Source organism: Nipponia nippon, unplaced genomic scaffold, assembly GCF_047370975.1.
Source record: "Nipponia nippon isolate SJK-2023a ecotype South Korea unplaced genomic scaffold, ASM4737097v1 scaffold_1, whole genome shotgun sequence".
Taxonomy (NCBI): Eukaryota; Metazoa; Chordata; class Aves; order Pelecaniformes; family Threskiornithidae; genus Nipponia; species Nipponia nippon.
The window spans coordinates 96,737,961-96,750,511 of NW_028262290.1; the positions used below are offsets into that span (position 1 = coordinate 96,737,961).

The window sequence follows — 12,551 nt, forward strand, 5'->3', positions numbered from 1 at the left end:
TGCAAACTTCCTGAGGGTGCACTCGATCCTCTCATCCAGATCATCAGTGAAGATACTGAACAGGACCGGCCCCAACACTGAGCCCTGGGGAACACCACTCCTGACCTGCCGCCAACTGGATTTGACTCCATTTACCACCACTCTCTTGTCTCGGCCGTCCAGCCAGTTTTTAACCCAGTGCAGAGTGCATCCATCCAAGCCGTGTGCAGCCAGCTTCTCCAGCAGAACGCTGTGGGAGACAGTGTCAAAGGCCTTACAAAAGTCCAAGTAGACAACATCCACAGCCTTCCCCTCATCCACTAAGCGGGTCACCTTGTCATAGAAGGAGACCAGGTTAGTGAAGCAGGACCTCCCTTTCATAAACCCATGCTGGCGGAGCCTGATCCACTGTCTGTCCCGCACGTGCCGTGTAATGGCACTCAAGATGATCTGCTCCATGACCTTTCCCGGCACCGAGGTCAGGCTGACAGGCCTGTAGTTCCTGGGATCCTCCTTCCGACCCTTCTTGTAGAGGGGTGTCACATTTGCTAACTTCCAGTCATCTGGGACCTCCCCAGTTGACCAGGACTGCTGATAAATGATGGAGAGTGGCTTGGCAAGCTCCTCTGCCAGCTCCCTCAGTATCCTCGGGTGGATCCCGTCGGGCCCCATGGACTTGTGAGCATTGAGGTGAAGGAGCAGGTCGGTGACTGCTACCTCTTCAACAGCTGGGGCTTCATTCTGCATCCAATCTCCATCTCCCAGCTCAGGGGCCTGAAAACCCCGAGGATGGCCAGTCTGACTATTAAAGACTGAGGCAAAGAAGGCATTAAGTACCTCAGCCTTCTCCTCATCCTTCGTGGCACAGTTACCTTCTGCATCCAACAAAGGAGGGAGATTCTCCCTGGCCCTCCTTTAGTTACTGATATATTTATAAAAACATTCTTTGTTATCTTTAACGACGGTGCCAGTTTAAGTTGTAGCTGGGCCTTCGCCTTTCTAATCTTCTCCCTGCATAACCTCACAACATCCTTGTAGTCCTCCTGAGTGACCTGCCCCTTCTTCCAAAGGTGGTAGGCTCTCCTTTTTTTCTTGAGTTCCAGCCAAAGCTCTCCGTCCAGCCAGGCCGGTCTTCTCCCCCGCCTGCTCGACTTACAGCACATGGGGACGGCCTGCTCCTGTGCCTTTGAGACTTCCTTCTTGAATAACATCCAGCCTTCCTGGACTCCTTTGCCCTTCAGGACTGCCTCCCAAGGGCAGCTTGCCTTACATCCACATATAACCATGTGGAGCCACCCATTGTGTGAATGTACATTTGAGCTATTGTGGAAAGAAAGAGTAAAAAAGGAGAGATTACATTCCAGCAGCAAATATTCTCTGAGATGCACAATCCACATGCACATATGTTCCCCTCCCACACTTGCAGTCCCTTTGAAGTAGTGCGTTGGCATGGAGGAGAGGCAACTGAAATTAAATGCCCTTTACCTTGTTTGCCCATCTGCTGTTTTTTTAACTGGAATATTATTTTTCTAGTAAATTGAACAGCACTGAGATTTAGGTGAGGAAGTTTGTCATTATAAATGGAAGCATGAGACTTTAGTTCAAAAACGTAGGTTCTGCTGCAGATTCGTGGTAGACATATTTTCTATCTTCTGAGTCCTTCCAAACCCTCCTTACCTCATCATCCCTCTTGTTAAATGAACGCACGTTATTTGACAAAATTATAGAGGGAGTTTCAAATGCATTATTATAAATATACCAGCATTTTCCCTAGATAAACAAGACGTTGCATATGTCTCGTCTTACAGATTGATTCCCTTTTTATGTTGCCATGTCCCAGCTTACAGATGACTCTCATCGGCCCACCATCTGGCCTCAAAGGAGCGGCCAGGCCCCTTCCCTCCTCTCCCCTCCCCTCCCCGCAGGCACTCCCCATCCCACTCTCGGCCCCTGCACCTCTCCCTGCCAAAAAGCAGGTGGGAGCACTGCGTGCTGGTGACGTACCCTGCTCCCTAGGTCGTCAGCTGTGCTCGATACTGGATTCTTTCGTCCCAGTGTTCAAGGGAACTAGGAAATTGAATGAGAAGGGAAGAGATCAAGCAAAAATCTGGAAATGTGGTACTAAACTATTTAAGCATTTTGATTCACTGGCTTGGAGTGACCTCATCTTCCACAGATGTTTCCCTGAATTTTTCCTGTAGGTTTGCAAGCATGTGAGCTTTCTGGATTCTTTGCTGCTGTGGTACCCACGTACTACCATTCATCCAAAACATTTTCTTTCCATTTTGTGTTTGTAGGAAACTATGCCTTACGTTTGAGGCAATACATGCAACCAAGATCCAAAGTTTCATTTGATTCTTTTCATCTTTCCGTCCTTATCTTCAGCAACCATATGGGCTAGCAATACAGTTGCTCTAAATGGAAGTATCAGATCTTCAAAAGTTGCAAGTTACAGTAGTGTCCTGTTTGCTACTTAATGCTGTTGAGAGGATTAGCTTGCCTTTTTATTTTTCTGTTGACGTACACGAGAGCTCCCTACCTTTTACTTTCTAAATGTTCAAAACTACAAGCTAGCAGTGATATTTCATGCATTTCAGTTTGCATTTCCTTGATGTCTGATTTCATAAAGTGTTTGTATCTACATTAAAATATGTCAATACATGTGTCTGAGAGGTAATTTATTTAAATTGTTCTGTGTACGTCAAACTATAAGGCTTTAAATCAAGACTGAATTATCTTCCTAAAATATTTATACAGCTCAGACAGCCATGATTGGCTTAATGCGGGAACTATTCGTGTCTGTAGCTCATGTCACGCAAGAGCTCACATTTTCATGAAGTCCCATCTATTCTTAAAATCTCTGGTGTTTTCACATTGAGGGAATGTTGCATGCTGCTAATAACAACAATGACGACTTGAAAGGTTCTTTCTGTCTTCAGGCACATTCAGTGCAGGGTTTTGTGCCCACAAAGGACAGTGAGAAAACTCTCCTGACTTCTGTGGGAGCAGGAATAGTCTCTGATGTCATTTAACCTCATTTTTCATTGCTTTCGTTTTCAATAGTTAAGTACATTTTAATGTCCTCATTTTACCAGTGGGGGCAAACTGATAAAAGTGGAGATGTTTACGTGTTCTTTGCTCTGAGAAACGACGTTAGAATATGGGCTTAACCCAGGGAAGTTTTCTGGCTCCTGTAAACCTCCTGGGTTGTGAGTCAATGTCTGTATCTGTTATTTCTATTTTAATTTTCTTTGGTTAGTACATTTAGTTTAGACTACTAGCAGCTGAAAATCTGCTCGGTAAATCCACTGCTGGTGCTAGACACAGCAAGAACTGGTATTGTTTTGACAGGCAGACAAACAGATTTACAGTTTTAAATTGAACATTTCATCCTTTGGAGCTATTATGAGAACTTGGTTAAAGCATTAATGGGATGTTAAAGTAATAGTATTTTGACTTTTTCTGACAAGTATAGCAAATTTTTTTGAGTGACAGTTCAGCAAAAGAGATTCCAGCCTGCAAGTATCATTTTCAAAGGGACATTATACAAATTAACTTTGTAAAACAATTGTTGAAAAAGCATCTTTCTGATAGTAAATGGGAAGTGGCTATTCCAAATCACGGTACAGTGCGTTGTTAAATCAGTGGCTATGTCTTCAGATGCAGTAGCATTTTGAGCTTGACCCTGCTTTAATGCACAGAAGCATTTCTTGTGAGTTTCTAAAATCTGAGGCCAGAACAAGCTTATTTTTGTGGTGGGAAGATGCTGAGCTAACGAACTAGCTAATTTGAGAGGCATACCTACGCGCGTGTAGTAAATGCAATAGGTTGCTAGTTTTAGCTGATGTGAGCTGGGAGCAAGCCAGTTGTGGAAATACAGGATTTTTCACTTGTTAGCTTCCTTGTAGTCTGCCTTCATATGAGTAAATGAGTGTGTTTTTCATACTTTCCAGATAATCCTTTAGCTCCTTTCAGCTGTTAATTTCCTTTGGCCTCCTTCTGAAGGGAAAATACTATATGTAAATGGATGGTGAGTTAGGTACAGTGTACCACTCGCTGGTAGTTGTGTGCTACTGGCAGACCTGGATGGAGACTTTCACAGGAATCTCCTAAAAAGGTGCACGGGTGTATGTTTGAGAGAGAGAAAAGAGAGACTGTGCACGTCTGTGGAAAAGGACAAGAGAGGCTGGGGAAAGGAAAGAGCTCTGAAAAGCTCAGAGGTCTCGGCATTGAGGGCCTCCCACCGATGCTGAAGCAAACCTAACCTGGGGGAGATCACCCTTCCCACCTCTAGCACACCAGACCGAGCTTCCATGGTTAGGACGTCCACGGTTAGGACGTTCCTTGTGTCTAGATTTCCATCAAATCAACTTCTGCTTTTGTCATGTTCACAGCGCCATTTAGTCCTCAAAGACCTGCTATGTGAGGCTTTTCCTACACGCTTTGCCAGGGCTCCTATTCCTTTCTCTGTTGTTAAATAGTATGGTTGTTAGGTCTGAGCTCTTTGCTGCTCTCTTCAGTTGCTACAGGCAGTATGGAAATTGCTCCATTTGATCCCTGCTTTTCAAATGGAAGATTATATTAAAGAAATGCAGAGAATATGACTAAAGAGCGTGTTCTTGTTTGAACATCGTTTTGTGCAAAGAGGGTTTAGTTAACATCTTCTTCCTTTCATTTCTGTGTTTTTTCCTGAGACTCATGTTTGGGGATTTTATATTCAGTATCTCATCTGACCAGATAGCAGTTGCTTGTTGCTGATAACCCTTAAACTGGTTGCTGTTTCATGAGCCATTCTATAATTCTGTTTTAATGGCCTTTCTTCTTCTGTGTGCTAGGGGTAGAAGTTCTAATGATTTATTAGCCAAATCCTAACTTTCAAGTAATAACTGATAATCCTTAACTTGCAAACAGATAATTTAGTCGTGAAACTGTTCACAGCATTGCCTGACGGTCTAGGAAGATTTCCAGATGTCCCTGAGGTATTTTAGTTAGTATCTGGCAACGTACTTTCTCTAGCTGGTTATATTTAACCAGCTTTATTCTTACATAGATAACTGGGTGGAACTGGTTTCAGATTAGGCTTTGACTGGGAGCTCGTTCATTTGCTTTTGGGGAGGCATCTTGTCTTTTTTCGTGTCTTTGGAGTGCCCAGCGAGGAAGAACTTCTCAGGCTAGGACTGCTGGTGATGTTAGGTGTCATAACATTGTCTCTCCACCTGCTCATAGTCAACATGCTTTATCTGAACAGCGCTTAAGTGGTGATTACTTTTCTTAGTTTAGTATTAAGGCTTCTGTGTAGATAAGGAATATATGGTTATTAAAGGGCCGTAATGCAGAGCCAGTACGTAAACTCCATGAGGCTACTTAATATAGTAAATGTTTTTAATTTTTTTCAGCATGTTTAAAATACTGTAATATTTGCCCTTGATGAATGTTCATAAGTTGGCATTTCTCTGCTGAGGCGTTACCTCAGTGGTCAGATGTTTATTACTGTTTGATCTTTGTGGTCTTCCTCATCAAGCACACTGGTTTTATAGCTAAAAATCTGTTGGTTGGTACTTTCTTCGCTCAAGCCAAGAAGCTAAATACAGAAAATGAGACCAAACTCTTACAAAGATCTTTATTGGTCTCGTTAGTGTAGGGTAGTTATGTCCTTACACCCCACCAGGAGTCTCACCGCCAAGGTCGTCTTGATGTGAGTAGCCATGATTTGAAAAGATGCTATCAGAAAGACAGCTCCAGACTGCAACTTGTCATTTACTCCTTACCTGTCCCAAGGCCAAAGAGGAGTTGGCAGGCTCTCGCGTCTGGGATGAAACTGTATCACAGGGGAGCTTCCCGATAAGTCCAAGCCGTGTGCCTCGGGGCGAAGGTGTCTCGCTCACCATATGCTGAAATGTTATTACACAATTTATAACTCTAATCCGCTCTGCCCTCTCTAATGGTGCTACGGTATTTCTTCTAGCGCATGAGGAGTAGCCCAGAGTGCGCCTGTCTCTGTGGCTGCACCTATTATTTGCTTTATTTCATTTACTAGGTTGTATATATTCTTGATTCTCAGGGAAGAAGCTTTTATGTTTTGAATTAATGAGTGCAATATTTCTGTATCTATTTACGCTAGCTTCGGTCAGTCCAGAAAGTTATTCTGCCCTTTCAGCTTCAGCTCAAGTACTGGTGAGAGAGGTGCTGAGACGTGGGGTCTGAGTAGCCTCTTCCTCACTCCCACGCCAGCTCTTGTCTCTTTCAGGCTGGTTTGCAATATAGGCAGGCCTGTTATTTCAGGAAAATGTTACTCAAAGGCAAGAAATACTTCTTATTTTCACAGGGTTATCTTCAAAGTGACAATTTGCTCCTGGTAATGTAGAATTAGTGGAAACAGTAGATTGCATAGTTTAAACTTTACATTTTGTACTAAACTTGATTAAAAAATGTTTGCCTGTTCTTAACTATTGCTTACTTTTGGTAGCCAACAATATGGGTATTTCTTGGAATGTATTTATTTGAAAACGTATAAATTGCATGCGAATAGACTTAGATATAAAGCAATGCCGGCCACCTCTGTAGTTATGCTAAAGCATCCAGTGGAACAAACGGAACATTTTTAGATTGCATTGCTTCTGTTGAGGTGCCTGTTAGTTTTACCATCAGTGAGATGAAGGGGAGTCAGGCTCTTCGCAGTGGAACACAGTAGGAGGATGAGAGGCGATAGGAATAAGTTGAAAAAAACAGAGGCATGGACCGGCTTGTCCCCCATGAGGACAGTCAAGCAGCGGAAGATGTTGCTCGCAGGCTGCATAGACTCTCTCTCCCTGAAGGTTTCCAAGACCCTGCTGGACGAAGCCCTAAGGGCCCTGGTCTGATCCCATAGTTGGCCCTGATTTGAGCAGGAGGTTCGACTGGAGATTTGCTGAGGTCCCTTCCCACCTGAATTATCTTGTGATGTTATGAGATACTAATTTTTAAATTTGGGAAACTTACTTAGTGGTAGAGGTACTGGGTATGATTTCTTGGTGTATATATCAATATACATTTTCTCTACAATTGCCTTTAATATATGAACGTGAAATACATAGATTTTATGGGCTTGCCAGGTTACAATGGTGGAGAGCATGAAAATTTAATTTGACTTTACAAAAATGTATGCTGTCATTGAGGTTAATGGCAGTACTTAAATGAGTGCTGGTACCACATATTAACACAGGTGCACCTTTCCTGAAGCTTGTGTTAGTAGGACTTTTGCTGGTTTGGTTAATCATGAGAAATTATGCTAATAAAATAGTCATTCCAATACAAAAACCTGGTGTGAAATGACCTTTAAAAGAGGACTGGGTAACCTCTCTCTTGCTGACAGCCAATACCTTTGGTGGGTCACATATCAACCCAGAGCTTAGTGTTGTCTGCTAAAAACACCAAGCAAAATAATCATGTGTTTACAGGCAGTGTGAAATCATGAAACCATACTTGCCTTATCCATGCCTTATGGAATGTTCCAGAATTTGCTGATATGAGCAAAAGGACAGATGTTGACATAGATCAACCCTTGATCCAATCCCTATCAGACTGCCTTTGAATGTCAAAGCTCCCCCCCTTTTTTAATTAATTAATGTTAAATTGTGCTTTACGTACAGATCAAGTGGTTTTTAATGTGTATATGTTTGGACTGGTGTTCTCAGCGATAAAAGCTCTTAAGCATAGATTAAGCCTAATGACAGAGGTTTTCAAATATCGCTGCTGACTTGGAGTGCCCCAAGTTCTTTGACTTGCCTCCTGACCTCTGAAACAGGGAGCCACCACCACGTGGCCATCTCGAGAAGTCTGAAGTTAGGCACCTGAAATAAGACTGTTAAAATTGTTGGTGATTGACTTTAAAGTCCTCTCTATTTGTGCTTAAAATTAAGCACAGCACTTAGGTTAATCTTGTTCAAATCTTTCTGTTGACATGCTGACTGTGAACATTTTCGTAGTTGTATGTGTGGTTTATGTAATCAAGGTTTTTTTGTTCATTTTTTTATGCTTTGGAAAAACAATAATTTTAGGAAAAATACTTATGGCTGTACTTAACATGTAGGAGGCAGTACGACGCTAAAGAGGTAATTTAATAAAAAAATGAAAGTTTAGTTATTCCCTGCTGTGCTTAATGTAAGTTCTGGTGGCCTTATATTTGCTGGCAGGACTTATTTCTTTATTTCGTAATCATGTTCTTCACTTATTCATGGAAACAGACCCAGTGGGGTGATTCATGAGTGCTTTCGATAAGTTTCAGTGAAATCAAAATTAAATAAGTATCAGATGTCAAGAATAAGAATATTTTGAATATCTAAAGACACTGGGAAGTTTAGCTTTAGTCGGAATAAGATCCTTAGCAATCGTCTTTCTCTTTTGAAAAGCCTTCCACCTTTGAATCCACCTTGAACCGTTGTTAGGTGTCAGAGTTACCTTTTAGCTGTAGGTTTAAGACGTCGATTAGTATTTGAACACTTTCAGAAGAGGCTTAATCTTATTTGCAGTGCCCTCGGAGCAAAGTACAGATTTAGGAGCTAAAGTTTAGGCACTTGGATTTGAAAATCTGGTCTCTGTGTGTAAGCCTACAGTGATTTTTTTTTTTCTTTTTTTTTTTTTTTAATTCTGCAACATAAAGTGAGGACATGAGATGAAAATTGTGCCGTTCGTCGGACTGTAGGGGCAGGTAGTGGTTGCTTTCTCTATGTTTCACAGGGTAGCGCTAAGGGAGAAGGGAGCTTGCTGCCTTGCCTCGGTTGCCTCTTATTCTCTTCCCTTTTTTTAAGTACAAGCACGTAGCTCTATTAGAAGGGAGAGGAAGAGAGTGGGTGTTACAATAACACGTAGGCTTTGCGACAGGCAGTTCTGAAAGTTACTTAAACAAAGCCATTGAGCTTATTTTGTCAAGACACTGTCTAGTTCACCAGTGAACGCTACAGAAGAAAAAAATCAGATCACTTATACCTTTCCTTTATTTGCTGCATGAGTTACTCTGCCAGATTGCTATCTACACCATCACACTTGTGTTCTCTTGCTCTGTTTCCTGTGCAAAGTGCAGCAGGGAAATTATAGGTGAACAAAGTCATGTTTAGAAACATCGTTTTTTCTTGTCATGTTTCGAGTGCAGAATTCATACCGAAGCAAAAGAATTAAACGGAGAGTCCTGATGGCAAAGCAGAACAAAGCCAACCAGGCAAAGCATGCACCGGTGTCCCTGGGATGTGAAAACTGAGGTGCTGAGCACGATGGCATTGTTACCTCTCCTCTCGGGCTGGGTAACTTAATGCTATTTGATGTCATACAGCTTATGAAAAAGATACTTTTTAGACAATCTGATTGAGGTGACAGCACTTCTCAACAACACCACTTCACCACCTGAAAAAAAGGGGAATTACCGCCGAACGATGAGAAGGGCTTTATGATTGCAGAGGGAGGTGAGCAGAGCGCGTGGAGTGGCAGGGAGAGAAAGAAAGGCAGATCAGCTTCTTTTTTTTTTTTTTTTTTCTCCACATGAGGATGTTTTTACGTTCTTTTTGTTCAGTGTCAGCTTGTTGATGCAGGTACGCGGCCCTAGCAAGTTATCACGCTCCTGAAAGTTTGTAGCTCTGAAAGGCAGAGGAGTGTTTAGCATTCTGGGGCTGATGCTTTCCGCCAGTTTGGTTTTTGCCTCTGGAAATATTGATGCAGTTGATCTTTGTGCAAGCGTGTAGCTGTAGATTATCAAATGTGGAATGGAATATCTTCAGCATAAACTGGGAATACAAAAAGAAGACTTAGACGAAAGGAACGAAAAGCTAAAAAGAAGTGAAGCAAGGTTGTCAGGGGTTCCTTTTTTCCCCAAATGTGCTAGAAATTTGGTTGTCAGCAAACACGAGGTGATTTCCATTAATAATAAGGATTTCTAAATTGTCTAGGAATAAAGTAGAGCACAGGACACAAACTATTGTTAAGCCTTGTAAAGCCATTGTCAAGAAAGTACATTTTGTAAGATTTAATAAACAGGTACACTGAAGCAGACCTGCGACTCCATCTCTGGAATCACAAAAGATGTAGAGTCAGAAATAGAAATAAGAAACTAGCTCTCACGATTTCTGTAGACTAGAATTTTATTGGTATAGAGGCAGCACAATTAGTGGTTGTGAAGACTAAAGAAAATTACTGTTTCTGTATGTAATGCAATGCATAACTTGCCTTTGTTTATTCTTTTTTTCTTTCCTTTTCAGTTTCCCAAACAATTTTTATGGTTTGGCATGTGTCGAACAACATTTTTAAAAAGTAAAGCAGTAAATAGATTATGGAAAATTCTGATCTTGTATTCATAATGACTTCATATTTTTGATTGCTTGATTGGTAGATTAGAGATACATTTTTACTTTCTTTAAGGCTTCGGTAAGCCACGTTACATCTTTCAGCTGCGTTGGTTTCCAGTTCACTAGCATGGTGCAGGTTGAGTACGCTTGTTTCTCTGCCCTATATGGTTGAAAGCCAGGAATATTCGTTATTTAATATTCTGAGGCATCAGGAAGCAGCACATCATTTGATTGTTCAATTACTGCAGTATAAAACACCTTAGTCTTTTTGTGTACGTTTGTCTGCTTGGATGTTCACAGTTCCTGGCACTCTTATCTTCCTAGCTCTGTGTAATCTGCTCAGCTCTTCCCGTAGCGCTCCGGTACAAACACCGGCAGTGTGATCGGTGTGGAGGCGTGATTGTGATGGGATAAAAGGTGTGGTGTGTGCATAAAAGGAACCAAATTACTTACGCTCAATTAACATGGCCACGCTTCTGAAAGATCACCAAACCATGGCTAAAAGCACCCTTTTATATAATTACCTTGTTATTTTCTCTTTGGTTCGTGTAAAATTGTTTTTTGTTGTTATTGAAGAAAAAATCGTTGCAGTAGACTATGAATTTTAAAGAAATCACCATTAATATTATTGATGATAACTTATTAGTGTAAGCCACTCATTTAATTGTGAAGCAATGGAAAGTACAAAACATCATGATGGAAGACAGCTCTGCTTTGAATATGTTAAATCCAGCCTAATACTAATAGGTTTTGGTGATAAAGCGATAAAGGCAAAGTTCATTTAAAGGTTAAGTGAACGCTTACTGCAGAAATTTCTTTCTGGATGCACAAGAGGAGCATTAAGTCCCCATAACTAGGGTTCAGAGCCAGTAGTTCTGACAAGGAATTCTAGCGTCTCTTTCGTGGGTCTACTGAACGTGACAAAACAGCCTCTTACTCTTCATGGTTAAACTTCCCCTAGTAGGGCTGAGAGAGGAATAGGTCAGGTTCTGCAGATCTTCCACGTTTGCCATATATTATGTGTCATGTGTAGTCTTTAGTCTTTCCGTTTGCGAGGAAATCTCCTGAATATCCATTCACCCTAAATGAATATATGTGTACCTTATGTTGGCATTGAGTTGGAAATGGGATTTTGAACTTCCAAGTATCTGGCATTAGCACACATCCCAGTTGGGTTATGCTCTGTCATGGAGAACACGTAACATCTTCTTGCCTTTCTTTTCCTACTGGTCACTTTGCATTCTCTTCTGCTGGAGAAGCTTTAGGCGTTGCCTGGATTTCCTTTACATGGAGCAGGAATTTCACCCTGGATTCATCAGCTCCACTATCTCGTCAGATGCACACTATGCCTTGGCTTCCCTCCCACTGCAGTATAGAAGCCAGCTGGTGTTTCTGCAAGAGGGTAGTCTTCGTGCCACTCAGAGGGGGGCCGTAGGGTTGATGGGTACTGGGAAGTCTGAGCTTTCTCCACTTACCTCCCCATGAAGTCGACCGAGAATTTTGTCCCTTTACACGTTGTCTTGAGGCTTTCCTTTACCTAGAAGTGCGCACAAACCTCTGTTCCTGAGTGACTCTGCGCAGGTAAACATACTACATGTAGTTACTCAGTACTGCTTCCCAAAAAGTGTATGCAGCTGAACCTTTTCAGAGGCATCAGCCCTCTAGTCACATCAGATTCTTCCTTTGCTTTGAATATTGGCAATCAGACATATATGGCTTTGGCTAATAGCCTAAGGAATGAGTTGTAAAAGCTTAAGAAAATTGATTTACATCCATTTAATATTTGGCTTCCTCTGCACTACCAGTGAGGGAAGCTGAGGCGGTGGCTATGACTGAGTGCATGTTAGGAAAGAAGTAAAAAAAAATAAAATAATTAACTAACAGATTAAATATCACACTGTTGAGGTAAACAAAGGTCTGCAACATCAGGTATCTATAAAAAAAAATAAGCGTGTACATATCAACACTGAAATTCAGTCTATCTATATGTATTTTTTGTTATAGAAGTTGGACTTTGTACAAATGTAAGTACTTGCTACAAAATTATTCTGCTGAATAATATTCCAGTTCATTTGCTCTTCACTACACCTCTGAAACTGTGCGTGCATACCTGCTTAAAATCAGCAAGTGTAGCTAGTAATGAAATAATTCAAATTTAGTTTATTTCTTTCATGATGCACAAATAGAAAATCATTTAAGTGTGACTGATTTTATTCATCTGCAGTAGTTGCTCATCTGAAATGCTATTGAAGTTCAGTAACT

The 12,551-nt window shown here is 41.4% G+C and overlaps 1 protein-coding gene across 10 annotated transcripts in view; it reads left to right on the top strand.

The window, feature by feature from the left end:
* The window catches only part of HIVEP1 (HIVEP zinc finger 1), a 137,475-nt gene that overhangs the window by 80,522 nt on the left and 44,402 nt on the right, over positions 1–12,551 (top strand). The window lies entirely within an intron of this gene.